The sequence below is a fragment of the Lissotriton helveticus genome, chromosome 11 (genome assembly GCF_964261635.1).
Source record: "Lissotriton helveticus chromosome 11, aLisHel1.1, whole genome shotgun sequence".
NCBI lineage: Eukaryota > Metazoa > Chordata > Amphibia > Caudata > Salamandridae > Lissotriton > Lissotriton helveticus.
This window is the reverse complement of record NC_136072.1, coordinates 1,200,325,969-1,200,349,284: the sequence shown is the minus strand read 5'-3', so window position 1 is coordinate 1,200,349,284 and position 23,316 is coordinate 1,200,325,969. Positions and strand designations below refer to the sequence as shown.

The 23,316-nt window shown below is 47.0% G+C and overlaps 2 long non-coding RNA genes across 2 annotated transcripts; one reads left to right on the top strand and one right to left on the bottom strand.

Moving 5' to 3' along the window:
• Positions 1–3,632: 3,632 nt before the first annotated feature.
• On the bottom strand, positions 3,633–4,294 carry LOC144791633 (uncharacterized). The gene is made up of 3 exons (XR_013602441.1): positions 4,243–4,294; positions 4,092–4,144; positions 3,633–3,836 (listed from the first exon to the last, which is right to left on the bottom strand). It is a non-coding gene; the product is annotated as an uncharacterized LOC144791633 (long non-coding RNA).
• A 3,749-nt stretch (positions 4,295–8,043) lies between these two features.
• On the top strand, positions 8,044–9,106 carry LOC144791632 (uncharacterized). The gene is made up of 3 exons (XR_013602440.1): positions 8,044–8,095; positions 8,194–8,246; positions 8,502–9,106. It is a non-coding gene; the product is annotated as an uncharacterized LOC144791632 (long non-coding RNA).
• The last annotated feature ends 14,210 nt before the right edge of the window (positions 9,107–23,316 follow it).

Genomic DNA, 23,316 nt, shown 5'->3' with positions numbered 1-23,316 from the left:
GAGGGCCAGCATTGGCATTCTCCTCCTTACACCCCAGTGTAGTGGTGGTGCTTGTTATGCAATGCGGACTTCCCTACGTTGATGCAAAGGAGCGCCGCTACCGATCACAGCTCCAAGGGGCACCAGGCGGTCTTCCCACTCAGGTCAGCAATGTGTCTCCATGCGACCTGTTTCAGGACTCCATCCATCATCTCCTTGTGTTTGCTTTCTCCATGCGACCTGCCAGATTTTGCCACCAGGTAAGGGCGATCGTCACACCTTAATGACGACCCACAATCTCGGCCCCGACCCGCCTTTGCCGTCCAGCCACAGTGACTCCACTGTCCCGCCGCATCTCACTCCGGTTCTCAGGGGCAGGCCCAGCGAAGCCTCCGGGCCCCTGAGACTGTCCGCGCTTTAAGGCATTGCCTGCCATGGTGTTGCAAGGATGGAGCTATGAAAAGTGCTGCATCACTGTTTTTCCCCAGTGATGCGCCACTTTTCATAAATGAGGCCATTATTGTGCATTTCCTCTTCCGCTGAGACTCTGGCTGGTCATCCTGGCTGTTGGGGGGTGGTTGACCTGTGCTGCACTTGGTCCTGGCTGCTCTATTCTGCATTCCATTGTTTTTGTTTTCTTTTTTTCACTAGAGGTGTATTTATAGGCAATTTTGCCTCTAGAGGCTAAAAAGGGGACATTGTACTGACTAGCTTGAATTTGTTTTGCCGCTAATTGGCCTTTGATCACTTTTCTCTGGCTAACATCAATATTTTTATCACCTTGACGCTAGTGTTTGCGTTATTTTTCACCACGGATAGCTGATACTATCGCCATGTAGAGATCTTTATAAATACATTCCTAACAGGGCAATCGTTTACGGTGATAGAACGTGTTGAAGAAATTGCTGCTAACTATCGCAAAAACTGCTTAGCACCATTTCTTGTACATATACCCCTGAATGTCCAGTGAGAGCTTTTCCCTCAGGCCTAAGACCTTCAGATAGTTCTTCACATGCATAATGTCCGGCAAAGTGATAATGGAAAGTTGGCCTCCTATTACACATAAGAGGTGCCTCGCCTTTTCTCTACAGGGTAATGTTCCGACAGTTACTCTAATAAGTAAAATTATTATAGTAATGGAAATAAAGAGAAAAGGTCACTCCCACGGGTCCAGGTTTATTGGTTAAATGGAATATTCACTGTAAGGGGCTGTGTGCGACAACATGGTCACAGGCTTAAATCCCAGATGGTCCACTCAGACTTTCATCCTTCTGAGGTCAATAAAATAAGTACCATTGAGGTGGGTAACAATACGCTGATGTTATTCTGTGCCCAGATATCCCCTTGAGTGAACGTGCGCTTTGCAAATACTTATGTTATGAGATTTGGCAATATCACATGTTTATTAAGAGATATTCTACAGCAGAGCTTAAAATGAAAGGGCACTGGTCTGTGGTGTGCTTCTAAATCCCTCATTAGTGGATGGGCAGAGAGCCTGTTGCCTCCCTGCAGCCCATTACTCATTCTAGCCACACACACACACCCCTCCTTGAAACAGAAAATCATTGCAACTAATTACTGATCACAGAGAGATAACTACTTACTGACCACTGAGAGTTTACTAATTAATGAACTAGTGAGCTAACTAATCACCCAGATCATCAGATGACACATCCAATCTCCTATTGGATGTTGACGTGGTTAATGACTTCAGGCCACAGGCGAGGGGAAGCCCCCTTACAAGCTTTCTGCAGCTCAAACACCTCTGACGGCATTTAAAGCAACTTAACCCCCCTGTGAAGGCGCAATGGCAGAGCGCGTGAACACGCCTGTGAGCGAGTGACGTCACAGAGGATTCCGAGCAAGGGTCATCGTCCATTCTGACCAACCACCTGCTCTTTGTTTATTAGAGTGGATAAAAAACCTGGCAGTGTGGTTAGCTTTTCAACGAATGCTTCAGATGTATTCTCTTCTAGGCTTGCAGTGCCCCCCTGGCCATTTTCTCTAGGGACCCACTGGTCAACTTTGGAATTAAGCATGTCCAACTTTTTGTCAATTGTCAGGACACTTTGTTCCAGCATGTGTATTAATTCCACTTGTATCTCTAATTTGTGGGATTGCCAGGTAAGCTCCTTGACTCCTGCCAACAAGGAGGAATGTATTGTATTCAAGATGTGTGCCGGGCCATCCTTGGGAATGGAATCTTGATTTCTAGGGATAGGTTTCTGGGTGTCGTCCGTAGAAGCTCCTTTGAATGCCTCCACCCTTAGTTGTGAATCGATGTCGGTTTCTGCTGGTGTTTTTTCAGTGAGTTGATGCCTGGATCGTATCTTAGGGGCACATGCATCAATATTGCATTTTGCGATTACTTAATTGCGAAAAATAAGGAATCGCAATTAAGGAATTGCAAACTGCAATGCATCAAGAAATCGCTAAAAAAATAGCGATTTCTTAAAATTCCTTAATTGCGATTCTCTAATTGAGAATCGCAATTAAGGAATACCTCCCCATCCATTCCTATGGGCCTAGAGGCCCATAGGAAAGAATGGGAAGACATTCTTAATTTGCGATTCACCATTAGAAATTTGCAAATTGGGAATGCATTTTCAAAGGTGCAGGGGTGTCCAAAGGACACCCTGTTGCACCCCTGAAATCTGCCTATAAGTAAATTTTGCACAAACACATGCCCCAAGGGCATGTGTGTGTCTAAAATGGAACTTTGAAAAAATGCACTTTAGTGCATTTTTCATAGTTTTCGCAAATTACCATGAAGGTCAACTTCATGGTAATTTGCTCCTCTTATTTGCGAATTCGCAAATGTTTAAAGTTCGATGCATTGCATTTAAGGAATCTCAATTTGAGAGTCCCTAAATGCCATCGCAATTTAAGAATTAGCAATTTTGCGATTCCTTAAATTGCAAAAATTACAAAAATGATAATGCATCACAAAAATTGGAATTGCATTCGCAAACGGCCGAATTTTGCGATTCGCACCCTTTGCAAATGCAATTTCCATTGATGCATGTGCCCCTAAGTCCCTGGAATATTGGGCTCTCTAGATAGGGTGCTAAAGTCACCGAACTGTTGTTGTGTTTGCACCCTTCCTGATTTGTTTGTTGGAGTAGAGCAGTGCTGACTAATGCCTAAGCACAAAGGTTAGTGGAATCATGCAGTGTGTCACATTGCTGGTTATTACTATGGTGAACGAGGGTCTCTATTTCAAACACATTACTTTTTTGGGTGAGGCCCGTGGGTGTTTGACCCTGCTTTTTGCCTGGTACTTCGCCGTCGTTTACTGTTGATGATATCTCAATTAATCAAAAGGAGACTAGCTCAAGATAAAAAGGGTTTTTAATAAAAAAGACTCAAGTATGTTTCGTCACAGGATGGGAACACCTGGTGAGTGTGTTCAGAAAGCCCTCACCCACCAACCTAGTTGGTGGCATGCACCATCATCGGGCCCACCCAGTGACACCTAGCGTGTCCCGGGTGTGCTTCGATGCCTGATTACAGCGGAGCAGGTATGTTGCTGAGTGTGCAGTGAAGGGTGTTATGGTAGTGAAATTTAAAACGGCTAGGCGGGGGTCCCAGTACCCGAGGGTAAATTAGACTTTAATACCTGGGCCACCGTCAGCGGTTAAAAATAAGGCTGTTGGATGTTAGAGGCGAGTTACGACCTCCATCATCCGGTGGGTCAACATGTTTCAGCCAGTGCCTTATGTATATGCTGGCTTTCTTCAGGACCTAAGTAAAAAGGTGAGTGCAGTTAAACTAGTGGAGTGTAGTTCAGACTATGTGTCTACACGCCCTAAGGTGTTTATCTATGTGTGAGAGGGGGATTCCCATCTCAAGAACACCTGTACACGTAACATAAAAGGACAAAGACAAAACATACAATGAAAAAAGAGAGTCAATCGGTCGTATGGTATTAGACATAACCGTTTGCCGTCACTACAGCGGTTGGGGTGTAGGCTATAGGAGGCTAGGGTGTAATGGTATTGGTGATACCATTAGGTGAAAATCGCACATATAATACGGGAGTGAAGTGGCTAAAACACGGACATCACACATGCAGTGCATATGTGTATAGTAGTGCAAGAGAGCATTCTTACACTAGTTTTAGCTAATTTGGACCTCAAGGTTGAGAGGTGGCTGGGGCTTTGCCCTATGGGAAATAAACAGTTTGGACCACAGTGTTTAGGAAGACCTGTAGGGAGGAAAAAGCGCTTACCTATGGTGGTGGTGAAAGTTACTCATACTCACAGTACTGCTGGGCAGAGCCTGCTCTGGACCTGTAGTGCCTCCTTCGCATACCGGTAAATAATGGCCATCTGAGCTTGGCCTTAAGTACTGTGCTTGATTGAATGATCGGATGCACCTGTAGGCTAGAGGCAATGGTGGAAAGACTCGGGGAGCCGAGTCATGGTGCCAGAGAGAGCTCGCGCGCGGTATCTGCGCAAGCGCACTGCTCGCGTGTGTCAGCGAGCATGCGTGTGTAGTGTCTCTTTCGCGGTATCTGCGCAAGCGCACTGCTCGCGTGTGTCAGCGAGCATGCGCGTGTAGTGTCTCTTTCGCGCATGCGCGGTGGTTTCTGCACTGCCGTGCAGCGTGGTGGCATGCGCGATCGGGTAGTGTTCAACAAAAACGGGGCCGGGATCCCGAATTCACCAATACACTGCTTACGCGTGCCATGAATTATACTATGAATGGACTAAGGGCGCGATCTGCTCAAATTATGTCATTAATGGGAGAGTTTTTAAAGTTTTTAAAGCGCAATGCATGTTTCAGTGGGGGCGTGAATACAGCATGCAAGGGGCTGTAAAACATACATGGGGCAAAGCTGTGTATTGCATGGCCATTAATGATAGGTTTTGAGCGCAATATAATAGGGTGTGTTACAAGGGGCAGAGTTGAGTAACTATGGCAACACGTGACCATAGTATAAGGTCAGGGGTGCATCCAATTTTTAAAGAACCTCAGAACTAGGGGCTACCTCAGCAGTGCCGAGGAACAGGGGACAATTGATGGACTGAAAAGGCTCGGGGTACACTATGATTGGTTATTGATGTGCTAGGGAGTTCCAGGGAATGGCATCATTAAGGCCCTGGCTTGCTGTCGAAAGGCGATATATCCATCGTTGTTCTTTGTTCAGTAGCTTTTTATCATTGTCCATTGTGCTCTCAGGGATTTGTTCAATGACCGTCCAGGTTAGGTCATTGGGAGTGTGACCCTGTGTGATAAAATGGTTGGTTAGTTTACTGATGTTTTTCTTGCATCTTATTGTGCTGCGATGTTCTGTTATTCTGGTTTTGATCTTACGTGTCGTCATTCCGACATAGCGTAGGCCACATGTGCAAGTTATTAAGTATATCAGGTTGCGGGAGTTGCAGTTGGTGTGACTCCTTTGGGTGCAGACTCTGTTAGGTTCCAGATCTAGAGTTTTGGATGGCATGGTGAGGTGGCAAACACTGCAGTCGTTGCAGGGATAGTGTCCGGTGACCTTGGGGAGGCCCCATGCGTTCAGAACGGTGTTGATGGGCTGTTCTGGGGGTGGTCTTGGACGGGTGTTGACCAGGCGGTCTTTTAAGTTGTTACATCTTTTGTATGCGAATCTCGGGGTGTCCCAGTTCCTCTGTCCCGAATTGATTATTCTCCAGTGTCTTCTGATAATTTTGGTCACCTCGTCGGACGGCGTGTTGTAAGTGGTGACGCAGGTGATTGGTTGATTTTCTTGGTTTTTGACAACAGTTTCCAATAGGGCATCACGGTTCTGGTTTCTAGCTCTCTTTTGAGTTTTGTTAATGATGGCTTTGGGATAGCCTCGGTGTTCCAGTTTGGTCGCCAAATCAGTGGATTGTCTTTTGTAATCCGAGATGCTGGTGCAGTTTCTCCGTATGCGTAAAAACTGCCCGTAGGGCAGGTTTTCTCGAAGTGCACGTGGGTGAAAGCTTGTGAATTCAAGCAGTGAGTTCCTTGCGGTCGGTTTGTAGTAAGTAGTTGTGGCCAGGGTTCCATCCTTGGCCGCAATGTCCAGGTCTAAGAAGGGTAGTTGGTTGTTGCTGGCCATGCAGGTGAATTTTAGGTATGGGTCCCTTTTGTTGAGCCAGGTCATGAATCTGTCCAAGTCGGTTTGTGTGCCCTGCCAGATCACCAGGATATCATCTATATACCTGCGCCAGGTCAGGATATGGTGGATGAAAGGGTTGGTCTCTGTTGCAATGTGGTGCTCCTCAAAATGGTGGACATATAGTCCCGCTATGCTTGGGGCAAAAACACTGCCCATAAAAGGGACCCATACCTAAAATTCACCTGCACGGCCAGCAACAACCAACTACCCTTCTTAGACCTGGACATTACGGCCAAGGATGGAACCCTGGCCACAACAACTTACTACAAACCGACCGCAAGGAACTCACTGCTTGAATTCACAAGCTTTCACCCACGTGCACTTCGAGAAAACCTGCCCTACGGGCAGTTTTTACGCATACGGAGAAACTGCACCAGCATCTCGGATTACAAAAGACAATCCACCGATTTGGCGACCAAACTGGAACACCGAGGCTATCCCAAAGCCATCATTAACAAAACTCAAAAGAGAGCTAGAAACCAGAACCGTGATGCCCTATTGGAAACTGTTGTCAAAAACCAAGAAAATCAACCAATCACCTGCGACACCACTTACAACACGGCGTCCAACGAGGTGACCAAAATTATCAGAAGACACTGGAGAATAATCAATTCTGGACAGAGGAACTGGGACACCCCGAGATTCGCATACAAAAGATGTAACAACTTAAAAGACCGCCTGGTCAACACCCGTCCAAGACCTCCCCCAGAACAGCCCATCAACACCGTTCTGAACGCATGGGGCATCCCCAAGGTCACCGGACACTATCCCTGCAACGACTGCAGTGTTTTCCACCTCACCATGCCATCCAAAACTCTAGATCTGGAACCTAACAGAGTCTGGACCCAAAGGAGTCACACCAACTGCAACTCCCGCAACCTGATATACTTAATAACTTGCACATGTGGCCTACGCTATGTCGGAATGACGACACGTAAGATCAAAACCAGAATAACAGAACATCGCAGCACAATAAGATGCAAGAAAAACATCAGTAAACTAACCAACCTTTTTATCACACAGGGTCACACTCCCAATGACCTAACCTGGACGGTCATTGAACAAATCCCTGAGAGCACAATGGACAATGATAAAAAGCTACTGAACAAAGAACAACGATGGATATATCGCCTTTCGACAGCAAGCCAGGGCCTTAATGATGCCATTCCCTGGAACTCCCTAGCACATCAATAACCAATCATAGTGTACCCCGAGCCTTTTCAGTCCATCAATTGTCCCCTGTTCCTCGGCACTGCTGAGGTAGCCCCTAGTTCTGAGGTTCTTTAAAAATTGGATGCACCCCTGACCTTATACTATGGTCACGTGTTGCCATAGTTACTCAACTCTGCCCCTTGTAACACACCCTATTATATTGCGCTCAAAACCTATCATTAATGGCCATGCAATACACAGCTTTGCCCCATGTATGTTTTACAGCCCCTTGCATGCTGTATTCACGCCCCCACTGAAACATGCATTGTGCTTTAAAAACTTTAAAAACTCTCCCATTAATGACATAATTTGAGCAGATCGCGCCCTTAGTCCATTCATATTAGAATCATGGCACGCGTAAGCAGTGTATTGGTGAATTCGGGATCCTGGCCCCGTTTTTGTTGAACACTACCCGATCGCGCATGCCACCACGCTGCACGGCAGTGCAGAAACCACCGCGCATGCGCGAAAGAGACACTACACGCGCATGCTCGCTGACACACGCGAGCAGTGCGCTTGCGCAGATACCGCGAAAGAGACACTACACACGCATGCTCGCTGACACACGCGAGCAGTGCGCTTGCGCAGATACCGCGCGCGAGCTCTCTCTAGCACCATGACTCGGCTCCCCGAGTCTTTCCACCATTGCCTCTAGCCTACAGGTGCATCCGATCATTCAATCAAGCACAGTACTTAAGGCCAAGCTCAGATGGCCATTATTTACCGGTATGCGAAGGAGGCACTACAGGTCCAGAGCAGGCTCTGCCCAGCAGTACTGTGAGTATGAGTAACTTTCACCACCACCATAGGTAAGCGCTTTTTCCTCCCTACAGGTCTTCCTAATCACTGTGGTCCAAACTGTTTATTTCCCATAGGGCAAAGCCCCAGCCACCTCTCAACCTTGAGGTCCAAATTAGCTAAAACTAGTGTAAGAATGCTCTCTTGCACTACTATACACATATGCACTGCATGTGTGATGTCCGTGTTTTAGCCACTTCACTCCCGTATTATATGTGCGATTTTCACCTAATGGTATCACCAATACCATTACACCCTAGCCTCCTATAGCCTACACCCCAACCGCTGTAGTGACGGCAAACGGTTATGTCTAATACCATACGACCGATTGACTCTCTTTTTTCATTGTATGTTTTGTCTTTGTCCTTTTATGTTACGTGTACAGGTGTTCTTGAGATGGGAATCCCCCTCTCACACATAGATAAACACCTTAGGGCGTGTAGACACATAGTCTGAACTACACTCCACTAGTTTAACTGCACTCACCTTTTTACTTAGGTCCTGAAGAAAGCCAGCATATACATAAGGCACTGGCTGAAACATGTTGACCCACCGGATGATGGAGGTCGTAACTCGCCTCTAACATCCAACAGCCTTATTTTTAACCGCTGACGGTGGCCCAGGTATTAAAGTCTAATTTACCCTCGGGTACTGGGACCCCCGCCTAGCCGTTTTAAATTTCACTACCATAACACCCTTCACTGCACACTCAGCAACATACCTGCTCCGCTGTAATCAGGCGTCGAAGCACACCCGGGACACGCTAGGTGTCACTGGGTGGGCCCGATGATGAAGCATGCCACCAACTAGGTTGGTGGGTGAGGGCTTTCTGAACACACTCACCAGGTGTTCCCATCCTGTGACGAAACATACTTGAGTCTTTTTTATTAAAAACCCTTTTTATCTTGAGCTAGTCTCCTTTTGATTAACATTACATATAACCCAGGGGATAAGGACTAGCTTTCTGGTCCTCTCTCTCTCTCTTGATTACACATTCAGATGATATCTCAATAACTTCTGATTTCTCCATTTATTGCTCTGGCGTGCTATGATTAAGTCGATTTTTGATGGTGTTTTGGGAGCTATTGTTATCTGCAGCCTTGTCTGTTGTGTCTGCAAGTTTCACCATCTCTGCGATTAGTGATTCGTCAAGACTGTGGCGAACTGTACAATTTGTAATGTTGACGGGGTCTCTCTCTGTGTCGTTACTTCCTGACCTGCCGTGGAAGGGCCTGATCTAGTATCTACTACTAGTCCCTCATCCTTCACCATCCACTCCCCTAATGTTTCCTCCTTCAGTCTTGTAACGGATTGATGCATTGGAATGCTTGCTGTGGCCAGGTCGCGGGTCAAGGCCACTTGACCTCTCTAAATGGCGGTGGAGTGACCTCAACTCATACAGCAAGGGGCTGATTTTGAGATGGACGCAGGCAGTAGAGTGACCTCATCTCATACAGTGATGGGTTGATTCTGAGCTGGGCGTAGGCGGTGGAGTGGCCTTGACTCATACAGTGAGGGGCTGATTCTGAGCAGGGTGGAGGCGGCGGAGTGGCCTCAACTCATACCATGAGGGGCTGATTCTGAGGTTGGCGGAGGCGGTTGAGCGACCTCAACTCAAACAGTGAGGGGTTGATTCTGAGCTGGGCGGAGGTAGTGGAGTGACCTCAATAACCCTGGGCGTAGTTCGCGGAGCCGCACTCCGCGTAGCTACGCGAAGACGCACTTGCACTCCGCGACCTACGCGTAGCTCCACGGACATGCGTAGTTGCTTGCTAGACCCGTTCGCGCGCTGTTTTTCGTCTTCGGGAGCGCGGTGCGCGTGTTCGGGGCGCTGCCTGCATGCTTGAGATAGCTAGCGCGCTAAGTTACCCAAGAGGTTTGTCCCGCCCGCTTGCGTTCCCTTATTTCCTGTTCCAGGTCACAAGTAACGTGTTCGCGTTGTGTAAGACATGTTCGTGAACTCATCTTCTCGTTCGCACTACAAAAGTGCGTGATCGCGTCAAATATCGCGCGAACCTACCCAGGCGGTCGCGACGGGCCAAGGTAAGCCATTGCCGCGCACGCGATAATGTTATTCAGCGCGCGAGAACTACGCTACACACCGGATCGCGGAGTAATCGACAGCTTCGCGTTCTCCGTAGAACGCGGAGTTGCCGAAACTCCGCAAGCTCCGCGAACGGAGCGTAGTTCTTTGCCCAGGGTTAGACCTCAACTCATCCGAACCGCCAAAAAGACCTCCTTCAAGGAACGCATCGACAACAACGCACACAATAGCAAAGAGCTCTTCAACATTGTGAAGGAACTTTCCAACCCCAGCTCCAACTCCAACGACATCCTGCTGTCGTAAGACCTCTGCGACTCCCTATCCACCTTCTTTCACCGCAAGATTGCAGACATCCACGACAGCTTCAACAACCAGGCCCCCCGTACAGCCACTGACATCTCAGACTCACCGCCCCCCAGCCACACTGACCTCCTGCACTCATGGACCCACGTCTATGACGACAACACCATCAAAATCAGGAACACCATCCACTCCGCACCCCAACTTCGAAAGATCATCAACAGCCCCTACAAGACTGCCACCTTCTCGGAAAGCTGGAAGCACGCCGAGAACAACGCCTTACTCAAGAAACCCAAGGCGGACCCTAAGGACCTCAAGCACTTCCGGCCCATCTCCCTACTCCCGTTCCCGGCAAAAGTAATTGAGAAGATTGTCAACAGGCAACTGACCCGCTTCCTCGAGGAGAAGAACACCCTGGACCTGTCCCAAATCGGATTCCGCAGCAACCGCAGCACCGAAACTTCCCTCATTGCCACCACCGACGACATCAGGACCCTGCTAGACAAAAGAGAAACTGCAGCCCTCATCCTCGGCCGCCTTCGACACAGTCTGCCACCACACCCTACGCACATGCCTCCACAACGCAGGGATCCTTGACAAAGCCCTGGACTGGATCACCTTCTTCCTCACTGGCAAAATCCAGAGCGTCCACCTCCCTCCATTCCGATCTGAAGCCACCAAGATCATCTGCGGCATATGCCAAGGAGCATCCCTCAGCCCGACACTATTCAACGTCTACATGGCACCACTCGCCAAAATAGCCCGATCGCACAACCTCAGCATCATCTCATGCACCGATGATACCCAGCTGATCCTCTCCCTCACCAAGGCCCCCACTACCGGCAAAACCAACCTCCATTAAGGAAGGAAAGCCGTCCCCAAACGGAAGAAGAACAGCCACCTGAAACTGAACTCGGACAAGACGGAGGTCCTCATCATCGGCTCCAACCCCTCCGCCTGGGATGACTCCTGGTGGCTGGCCACACTGGGAGCTGCACCGACACCCACGACCACGCACGCAACCTGGGGTTCATCCTAGACTCATCACTATCAATGACCCAGCAAGTCAACGCCGTCTCCTACTCCTGCTTTAACACCTTCCGCATGCTCCGCAAGATATACAGGTGGAACCCCACAGGAACCAGAAGGACGGTCACCCAGGCCCTGGTCAGCAGCAGACTGGACTATGGCAATGCCCCCTATGCGGGAACTATGGCCAAACTCCAGAAACGACTGCAACGCTTACAGAACGCCTCTGCATGCCTCATCCTCAACATCCCCCGCCACAGCCACATCACCTGAGACCTGCACTGGCTCCCCGTCAACAAAAGGATTCCCTTCAAGCTCCTCACCCACGCTCACAAAGCACTCCACAACACCAGACCAGCATACCTCAACAAACAACTCACCTTCTATACCCCGAACCGTCAGCTTCGTTCTGCTGACCTCGCCACCGTTCCACACATCGGCAGAACGACCACCGGCAGCAGATCATTCTCCCACCTCACCTCCAAGACATGGAACACCCTCCCCATCCACCTGCCCCAGACCCAGGACCTCCTGATTTTCAGGAGACTGCTCAAGACCTGGCTGTTCGAGCAGTAGCAGCACCACCCCTCCCCCCCAGCGCCTTGAGACCCTCGCGGGTGAGTGGTGCGCTTTACAAATGTTTGATTGATTGATACAGTGAAGGGTTGATTCTGAGCAGGGCCGAAGCGGTGGAGTTACCTCAGCTCATATAGTGAGGGGTTGATTATGAGGTGGGCGGAGCTGCTCTTCCAGGGGGTAGTGCATGAATTGGAGTGCACCCCATGTCACCTCTGCTTTCACACTTCACTGCTGACATCTTGTGCAGAAAAGAGGTCAGAGTCGGGACTCTGCAGACACAAAATGGGCTTTTTGTTCCTGTCCATGTACTTCAGTCAGCTTTACAGGTCTCAAAACCTGAAATACCATAGTGTGGGGGGGACGGGGGGTCGTGGGGGTGGGTGGCTATCAGCCAAAATCTGTCATTTACTTGCCACAGTACATCAAGCCCCCCTGTACTCGCTTCTGATAATTGGCTTTCAGTTCACAGTAATCACCCTTGATAATTTCATTTATGGGGTGAACTATGGGCAGAGGTACGAAAGCATTTTGCATTTGCAAAAGATCTGATTTGCAAAACCAGGCCTTGTGTGACAGCAAAAAGGCATTTGGTATGTAATAACCCAAATTACGATCCCGTACATTTTCACAATTTGGGTTACGACTAAACACCAAATGGGTCTTTGGAAGGGGCAGGTTTAGGCATTACTTCAAATTAAGGATTTAGAGGGGGATGCAATGCTTTGTGCCCGAAATCTGCTTGTAAAACATTAATATTTTACCAACTATTCAAATGTAGTGTAAACTATTTGCAAGTGGGCAGCGACCCCCAAGGCACCCCTTCCCCTTTGTAAATGTGAACAAAAACATATTTTTAGAAGTAGGCAGTGTCCATACTATTGTTAAAAAATGTTACTCTCATTTGTTTTCATTATCTTTTTAATTCCATACAGTTTTTCTTTAAGAAAAACTGAATGTTTTTTAAAAGAGAAGAAAGCTTATTTAGATGCAGTCAGATGTGGTGATCTGCTGATCCAGGCAGACCTCAATCCGGTGATTCACGCTTGGTCACAATTTCGTGTGATTTATAGTGGGTGGCAATTTGTGACCTGCCTCATTAATATTTGTTAGAATTGGGGGTCTCTGACTGGCACAGGTATGCACTTGTGACAAGCAGGGACCCTCTCCTATAGTCAGGGCCAAGGGCTACTCCTAGAAATAACGCCTGCTCACCCTCTAGGTGGCGTGGCGCGAGCAGACAAGGCTAATCCCCAGAGCACATATGGTTAAGATTCAAGAATGGTTCCAGTTACTTTAAAAATGATGCCACAATTCTCACAGCAATGTTTAGGTCTTTGTTGCACTGTTCGTTAAGGCCTGGGCGCTTCGTAGCGCTCCTGTACGCTCCGTACGACAAACAAAGGAAAGGCCTTGCTAAACCTCACGCGCCTCGTGTTAGACACGTACGGCGCAGTCGCTGCACAGAAGGGGTACGGGTCGTAGCACTCCTGTGCGACTCGTACCGCGGGGGCAAACAAAGGCTTCAACGAGGATGTGCGCCTCGTGGACACTTCAGTCCGGGGCGCAACGTAGAGGACGACACGCGGCAAAGTACCTTAGAGACTTGAAAGTTCGAGGCGGACGGATGCGGAGGTCAGGCGTCCCATGCCGCGGTGCCTCCCCGGGGCGATGGGAGCTACGGCTCGAGGCAGAGTAGTCATGGTGCGCTTGGGTTAGCGATGAGTTGTGGGGGCAGGCTCACACGCAGCCTACGCTTCGACCCTGGAGAGGGAGCAGCTGAATGCGGTGCGTGCGGCGGCACGGTCAACAGGTACGGGACGTGCCCAGCTGCAGTACGCGACGCAGCTGTTCACCTAACAGCAACGGGGCGTTTCAGCAGGACGTTGATCAGGAAAGTACACGCAGGGCGGGGGTCCGTCTTTACTTTGTGAGCTACGGCTCGGGGCCAGAAGGTCACGGCGCTTGGACCAGATGGGTTCTCTTAACGTTGCGAGCTATGGCTCGGTTTTGCTCACAGTTACGGTGCCCGGGCCAGGCTGGGCTGGTCATTACTTTGTCAACTGCGGCGCGGCCAGGCAGGAGTCACGTTGCTCGGGGGACAGGGGTGCACTGCTTCGTAGAATGCGCGGCGAGGATTCACAGCGCACTCAGCTTCCCTGGATCAGCGCTGCAGGGACAGGCAGCACGGTCAACAGCTCTTCCTTCAGGGGGGTAGCGCCTAATGTTCCTGGGGCGCAGTTCAGGGGGCAAGTTCACACGCAAGCCCTTGGAGATCTGTTTTCAGAGGTTGCACAAGTTGAATAAATAAAGTCTTTCTCAGTCTTTGTCTTCTCTCCTTCTTGCAGCAAGGCACCCACCACAAGCCAGTCTCTCAGGCTAGAGACAGTAGTCCTCCATGTAGTTTTCCCAGGTCCTCCTCTTCGGGCAGAGTTTCTTCTTGGCACAAACAGGATCTAATGTTTAGGAGCAGGGCTCCTACTTTTATACACAGTTTTTTTTGTCTTTGCAGGCCAGGGGGCCTGAGCCTGGTTTAACCCAGTTTTGTAGCACTGTGTTTCAGAGTCTCTTGCTGTTTCTTTCAGGGTGCAGGGCAGAGATATCAGACGCTCGGCAGGAGGTGGAGCCAGCATTGTGGTGGCAGAGCACAGCCCTATCCAGAGTCAAGGGGCACTCCTCCCACCTATCGTGGGGGTAATCCCTCTATTCTCCACCTGGCAGCCCAGACTGTCTCCTGGAATTCCCCAGACCTGTCACTCACAGAAACCAGACAGCAGATACACATCCTAGCAGAGGCGGGCTGAAATGGTCAGGCAAGCAAATGCTAACTTTCTAAAAGTAGCATTTGCAAATACAGGATATTAAAATAAACTTTACTAAAAGAAGTATTTTATTATTCTGAGTTCAGGCATACTAAACTTGACTTTCTACCATGTTCCCTGAGCTTGCTGGGATTATAGAGTGTAATAATTCCAGCAGCCCATTCTGGCCTATGAGAACAGGTAGCCTTACAATAGTGAAAAACGAAAATGGCTGTAATTCACTATTAGGACATGCCACACTCATCAGGGCTTGTCCTACCTTATGCTTACAATGCACCCTGCCCTTGGGCCTACTATAGGGGTGACTGATATGAAGAAAAGGGAAGGTTTAGGGACTGGCAAGTGGGTGTACTTGCCCAGTCAGCATGACAGTACCAGACTGCACGCAGGCTCTGCAATGGCAGACCTTAGACCCATTTTACCAGGCAGCTCCTGTGGGTGGCACAACCAGTGCTGCAGGCCCAACAGAGGCATTTGTATTTACAAGCCCTGGCACTCCTGGTGCACCTTACTGGGGACTGACAGTAAACCAAATAAGCCAATCATAGAAACCAATCAATGTATACACTTTTCATAGGGAGAGCATATGCATTTTAGGAGTTAGGAGTGGTCATTAAACCAACAAAAACAGATCAGAGAGACTATTGGAGGAAGGCAAAAAGTTCAGGGATTACCCTGCAGAGAGGGCCACGTCCAACAATATTCATGAAGTAGGTCAAATTGGGATCCATCATCATTCAGTAGGCTGTGAACTGACCTATTAGTAGATACATTGGTGCACTAAATACCACACTTGTGTCAAAAATACTGGTCACAAATTGCAGCCAGCGTTTTGCAAGGAGTGCTTCATACGCCCGGCCCTATATTCTCTTCCAGGCCCATGCTCTTGTGATAGTGATGGAGCAAGGTGGAGAAGCAAAATGTTGTGTACCCCTTGTGAAGTCACACTTCCATAACGATAATCTGAACTAATGGAATGTCGTGCAAAACTAATCAACCTAGAGTAAAAATTGCACCAACACAGACACAAGTGGGAATTAATTTGTGCTTATGTTGCAAATATAATTTACTAAACATGTGATTCTATTGAGTCCTAGACTAATAAGCAGCTTTTAAATAATGGAATGCGACATAAATGTGCTTTTGTTTATGTATTTAGTGGCATGTCGTGGGATTAGGTAGTATATTACGCCTAAGTGTTGCTTATTTGCTAGGTAACTACTAATAGGGAAAACCTTAGTAAGGGGGAAGGTAAACAGAAGGGTTAAAATTCTTAAACTAACGTTTGTTTGTGTTTGTTTCTATGATAGTTCCCATTCAGGCCTGTGAGGCCTTGTGGAAAATGGTTGACTTGTTGAACTGCGAATAGAAAATGAACTAAGCATGCGCGAGCCCAAGTCCGAAATGCGAGCTGCTTGTGCATGGAGTGAAAGAGATTCAAGGACGGTGTGGCCTGGAAGTTCAGATGGCTGCCAAAAGAATGAGCACAATGGTTATGAACGTGAGAAAAGTTGGTAGAATTGCCAACTGGGAACAGGACTAGGCCGGATGTGGCCCAAAGACAATGATCCGTTTGAAATCTAGCTGACGGAAGCGGAATAGATGATGTAATAATGAGATTATGCTCATCCACCTTAAAATTGTCCAATCAGAACTCGAATTTATGCTAGAAGTTACTTTTTAGATAGTTAGAGCTAATTAAAAAAGGTATAAAAAGTGCTGTTTTTAGTGAAGAAAAAACTTCTTTTCGATTTCTTCCAGAGATGCTGTCCGTATGCTGATTTTTCCTGAGATGTAAGACTTTGAATAATTTTCTATTTCTTCTGCAATGATCTGAACTTTAGGTGAGGATATTAGACAGGGAGGTTAGGGAAATAGGGAAAAAATGAATTTTGGGAACTATCTGTCTTTTGCTAAAATACTTGCATTTCAGCAATCTAAATACATGTCTATTTCTGTATTTACTAAAATAAATGAAAATTAACTGTTTTGAAATAAAATTATCATTTTCTTTAAAATGTCGTTTTGAATAAAGAAATAAATAAAGTGAATAAAATTTAGACATGCTAAATTTGCTCTTAATAAAAATTTGATAAATGCAGAATTAAGCTGGTCTTGAGTTTTCCTATGCCTAATTTTTTAATAGCAGATCCATCAACCTTAGTGGTGGCGTGTATAAATAATGATTATTAATTAAAACCATGGTAAACTCCTTTAAACTGCAGGTGTATATAGTATAAATATTCAGTTATAGTTTTAGACATCCCGCTATGATACAGCAGCTCTCCTTTGAATTTCACAGATCCTTGAAGTAGGGTGTAAGTATTGTGTGAGTGACTCACGGTGTCATGGGCCCCACTGTTGAGTATATGTATGAATTTGTACTTCAGGGAAAGGTATCATGGTTTTAGAAATTATTTTGGGAGTAGCGCTGCATCAGTGATAGCGCTGCACAGGCATCGTGATAATGGAAAGATGGCCGTTCACTCTACATAAGGAGCTGCATGTCCGTCCCTCTACTGTGCCATTTTCTGACAGTTCCTATCATTAACATTATTATAGAGATAGAAATATAGAGGAGAAAAGGTCATTCCTGGAATTCACAATCATAATGCTATATACTTCATCCCCCAAGAGATTTGGCAATATCACGTTTATTAAGAGATATTCTACAGCAGAGCTTAGAATGAAAGGGCACTGGTCTGTGATGTGCTTCTAAATCCCTCCTTTGTGGATGGGCAGAGAGCCTGTTGCCTCCCTGCAGCCCATTACTTATTCTAGTCACACACAAAGACCCCTCCTTGAAACAGAAAATCATTGCAACTAATTACTGATCACAGAGAGATAACTACTTACTGACCACTGAGAGTTTACTAATTAATGAACTAGTGAGCTAACTAATCACCCAGATCACCAGATGACACATCCAATCTCCCATCGGATCTTGACGTGGTAAATGACTTCAGGCCACAGGCGAGGGGAAGCCCCCTTACAAACTTTCTGCAGCTCAAACACCTATGACGGCATTTAAAATAACTTACCCCCCCCTGTGAAGGCGCAATGGCAGCGCGCGTAAACCCGCCTGTGAGCGAGAGATGTCACAGAGGATTCTGAGCAAGGATTAGCGTCCATTCTGACCAACCACGTGCTCTTGGTACGGTGATATCACAGAGGATTCTGGCCAAGGATTGTGGTAAATAAATAATTAATTACCGGTTCTATTTTTCAGGATACTCTATAAACAGATAGCTCAATAAATAAGAGACAGGATTCGAGGTATCTTGAGTCGTCAGGCTTTAATAGGCATAAAGGACAGAAACAGGACAGCCTGTACGGGAAGGGGATGAAGGCAGCTGCCGGGGGCAGGATCTGGGAATTGGCTAGCAACGTCTAATATGGGTGCACAATATATATACTTAAACAAATACATTACATTCAATACAGTAGGCGTAGCAGTAGGCGTGACTCGTAGCAGTCGCGAAAGATAAGGGCGAAATGATGTAACAAGAGGCGTGTACAGGGCGTATACATAGACATGTGATGTAAACGTAACAGAATATGTCATAAACGGGGCGGAAACATAGAGGGGGCTACCTGAGCAGCTGGGACCTCTAACCTAGTGGTGCGCGCAAACGGGCAATGACGTGTTACCAGGGAGAACTGGGGGCTATGACTTCTGTGCTAGAAGAGGAGACTAAAGTCTGGAGTGTCAGAGCGACATGTACCCAAGGCATATCTAGTATCTAGTGTTTAGAGTACATGTTGATGGAATCCAAAAGTTATCAGGGCAAAGGCTGATAGACACTAAGACTGGTGCATGCATTATTCTACATGTATTGCGTGTGCGAGGAATATTCTATGAATATTAATACAGTATTTCTCTTACATGGAGACATAAAGGCTAGACCGTGACGGAAACTATTGATGCGATTCAGTAGCTTAGGAATGCAGAGAAGGAGGGCTGGACTGATAACTAGAAGCATAACATACTCTTGGCAGACTGGGAGACAGAGCTAGGCCGGGCCGGGCACTGCGAGGCATGAAGTAAGCGAAGGGTCAGGGATACAGGTGGGGGCTGTATCGCTCCTCGGAGAGGGTTCAGGAGACAGGAGCTGAATCTGAGTCGGGGCCCTTTTGAGGCCTAGAAACGGGGACAATTCAATGAATTAACGTGCACACTGTGAAATGTGGCAACGTAGGTTTACATAGGCCTAATATTCGTTGTTTTCAGGATGACTGGAAGCTGGCATACTAGAGATGGACACAACTGTAATTGCGTCTTTAATCGATCAGAGGGGAATACATGCATATCGATCATGCACATATAACATAAGGTGGGGAACACGTAGGCACACATAACATGGCAAAATTTACTTTTCCACATTCCCTCCTTGTGCCCTACGTTTCCATCAGGAAACATCAATATTCATGATACCATCTATCATTTCATATAGCATCATTTGCTCGTCTCGAATTGTCTTGGAACGGGATTTAGGACTAGGAATACAAGATTTAGCACACATGCCGCAAATCGCAGGGCCACATTGTATACAGAGGCAGCAACTGAATATGATCATTACTGCAATACCTAGGAATGACAATACTTTCCATCCCCAGGCAGATATGATACTCCAGAGCCAACCGGACCATGTCCAGGTGCCTGGATTCTGGTGTAACTGATGGGCAATTTTATGAAGTCTGGTTATAGCTGAATAAACAGACGGCGCGTTATTAGGAATGAAAATGCAGCAACTAGATCCGATGACTCTACATGCTCCTCCTCTATCGGCCAGAATGACGTCAAGAACGAGACGATTTTGGAGCACGACAAATCTCATAGCAGATTGCTCTTCAGTTAAGTTACCTAGAGCAGAAGTAGTCTCATTCACTACTGCTTCAAGGGTTCTGGTTAATCTACGTATTAACTTACTATTCTGGACAGGTCCTATAAAGAAGAAGAAACCTTTATTGAAGTCTTGATATTGTTCTAGAGTAGTTTCAGTTTGATCGACAATTGGGGACTCGATCTCCCTTCTATGTCTGACGTGTACTAGATGTGTGTTTCTGTGATAATCAGATGGGGCTAGAAAAACTGGTGGCAGTAGGAAGGCAATGTAACATGTTCCATCCCAATCGAGGGGCAGACGGACATATGCGGTCTGACCACAAACAAAATAAGAATGACGTGAGGCTTTGAAAATAGATTTCCCACTGTCACTATACTCGACCATAGTAGTACAATCACTATGTCCTATATGTGCGGAACCATTCTTTCTGACACATAATTCGCCTTTTACTGGTAGTACTGAAATAGCAGGCAAATCTGGAGTAGTATCAGACTGAACATTCAGGACCATGAAATTCGAAGAATAATTACCCAAATTATATACTTCATTTTCTAGATCTAACCCTGTTCTATGGGAGAGACCTTGCTTGTCTGGAAAACATGTTCTATTCAGAAGGGACATATCATTGGAGGATGACGTTAACGTGGACCATGCTCCACACGAACCATTATATGAAAATGGATAAGGAAAGAGTGGCAGAACTCCCTTCGGTGTCTGGAAAGGGGGGAGTCGACCACACACCCAACAATTAGTGGCATTGCTGGTCTGGTGTGAATAGTGTAACATTCTGATAAATGTGTTATTTCGCATAGCAAGACGATAGGATAGCTCGTGAGGAGGCAGATCACTAAATGTGTGCTCTACTGTAGCATTAGAAAACCTATTTACATGCGAAATTGGAAAACATAAATATAAAGCATAACTTGTGCAGGTAACCATAAGACTCAAAAATAACAAAAAACTTAGAACAATGATACATTTTATAGAGTTTTGACTAACTCTCTCACTATGGGGGTCTATCTCATACATGTCAGGAACCTGTCTAACCGTTTCACCCGAGAGGGACTTAGACAATTAAACTGGCTGACTTATTTTACTAGACCGAAGTTTCAGTTTATACTCCTGTAAAGTAAAGTAAAGTCCACATTTGTAAAGCGCACAATCACCCGTAAGGGTCTCTAGGCGCTGGGGGGCCGTCGGGAAGATTAAGAGAGCTATTGCCCAGAGTCACATGGTGCTGGGCTAACCTGCCGCCGGAGCCGGGGATCGAACCGTGGTCCCCAGATTCCAGCGTCAGTCGCCCTGGCCGCGGCGCCACACCTCTCCCACTGTTGCGGAGTTTTCTCTAACAGGGGAACATTGAGATCAGAGTCAAGTTCAGAGTCTGTTTTTAGGCAGTCTTTAGGAATAAGGCAGTCCTTAGCAAAAGTATTTTCTGATTGTCCATGGAACTTCTTTATGTGGGACAGGTGGACCCAGCCCTTCCTGCCCTCTAGTTTTACTGCTGTCCTTGTTGTAAGTAAAACGATCCGGGGCTCCTTCCAACGGGGCTCCAGCGGACTTGAACGATCAAAATTCCGCACCAATACGAGGTCGCCTGGAATGACCTCATGCGGTTTCACCTCGGTGTTGTCTGGAAATGCGGCGGCAACCTGTGAACGACAAGAGTGTAGGGCAGACATCAAGGAAGCTAGGTAATCTGTCAGCATATTACTGGAAACATCTGTAATATTGCGGGGTCTAGGTGTACCCCACATGTTTGGGGGGCGGCCGAATACGACCTCATACGGGGACAGACCTGATCTAGAATGTGCAACCATCCTCATATAAAATAAAGCAACTGGCAGGGCAACTAGCCAGTCTACACCTTTTTCTCTACATATTTTTGCAATGCGTATTTTTAACGTCTGATTATGTCTCTCTACGAGACCGGCTGCTTCAGGATGGCGCACACAATGGAACTTCCACTGGTACCCTAACAGAAGGGAAACATGTTTCATGAGCTCAGATGAGAATGGTTGGCCGTTATCTGAATACACGACCCTAGGGAGTCCATAGCGGGGAAAGAATTCACGAACCAACTGCCTGGCAGTGGTCGCGGCTGTGTAATCTGGAACTGGATATGCTTCTGTCCACCTGGACAAAGCGCATACAACTACGAGGACATACTTGAAACCTCGACATCGCTCCATCTGAATATAATCCATCTGGAGGACTTCAAAAGGGTGGTCAGGAGGTTGGAATCCACCTTGTTCCACCGGGACACTTTTACCTGGATTGAACTGACAACATATCATACAGGTACGGACTTTCTGCTTGGCTGCAGCTCGTAAATGCTTGTTGAACCAAAGGTTCTGAATACTGTCTAACATAGCTTTCTCTCCTAGATGTGCTGGACTATGTGCGGTATTAATAATGACTTGAACCATGGAGTCGGGGAGAAACCATGTGGCTTTTCCCTTCGTCAACCATCCTTGATCTGTCTGGACCCCTCCTTGTTCGGACCATTTCTTGATTTCTTCGGGAGTAGCGTGTAACTGTATGTCTATGACATCTTGTGTAGGGTCCTTGACTGTCATACAAGTAGTCGGATCTGGAGTGAGTGTCTGTGTCGTGTTAACTGGAATGTCTGGTGTTTGAGCTGTAAGCTTGGCTGTTCGATCTGCTAGATCGTTACCTTGGGAAATGATGTCAGTAACTTTCGTATGTGTTTTGCACTTCATGATAGCGATAGCTGTCGGTAAATGTATTGCATCTAACAGAGCTTGAATGAGGAGACCATGCTGAATCTTGGTTCCATGAGAAGTCATGAAACCTCTCTCCTGCCAGAGCACTCCGAAGTCGTGTACGACTCCGAATGCATAACGTGAATCTGTGTATATGTTTACTTTCAGGTTCTTAGCACGTATGCAGGCTTGGGTCAGAGCGACTAGCTCTGCTGCTTGAGCAGACAGGGTGTCAATACGATGTGTTTCTATAACTTCAGTTTCAGTAGTTACTGCATACGCGGCTACTAGTTCTCCTGTACTTGTTCTCATACATGAACCATCCACATAAAGAGTCAGGTCGGGATTAGGTAATGCAATGTCTGTCAGGTCTTGTCTTGGCTTTGTCATAGTGTTAACAACTTCCACACAATCATGTGTGGCAGGATCTGAAGTAACAGACGGTAACAGTGTAGCAGGATTTAGAATGTTGCAGCGTCTGATTTCTATGTGTGGCTGGAACAGTGTCAGTTCATAACCTGTTAAACGTGCAATTGTCAAGTGCTGAGTCAGTGTTCGGTTTAAAAGAACTTCCAAGGAATGTGGAACTTGTACTGTCAGGGAGTGTCCTAACACTATGGAATCACTTTGTCTGATAGCTAGAGCTGTGGCTGCAACTGACTTGAGGCACGCAGGCAGAGCCTGGGCTACTGGATCTAATGTGCTCGAAAAATAAGCACAGGGCTTGTACTGTCCTGCTTGATCTTGTGTGAGAACAGATAATGCTGTACCATCACGTTCTGTAACAAAAAGTGTAAAAGGCTTACTGTAGTTCGGTGTTGCTAGAACAGGTGCTTGGCATAAGGCTTTCTTTAAT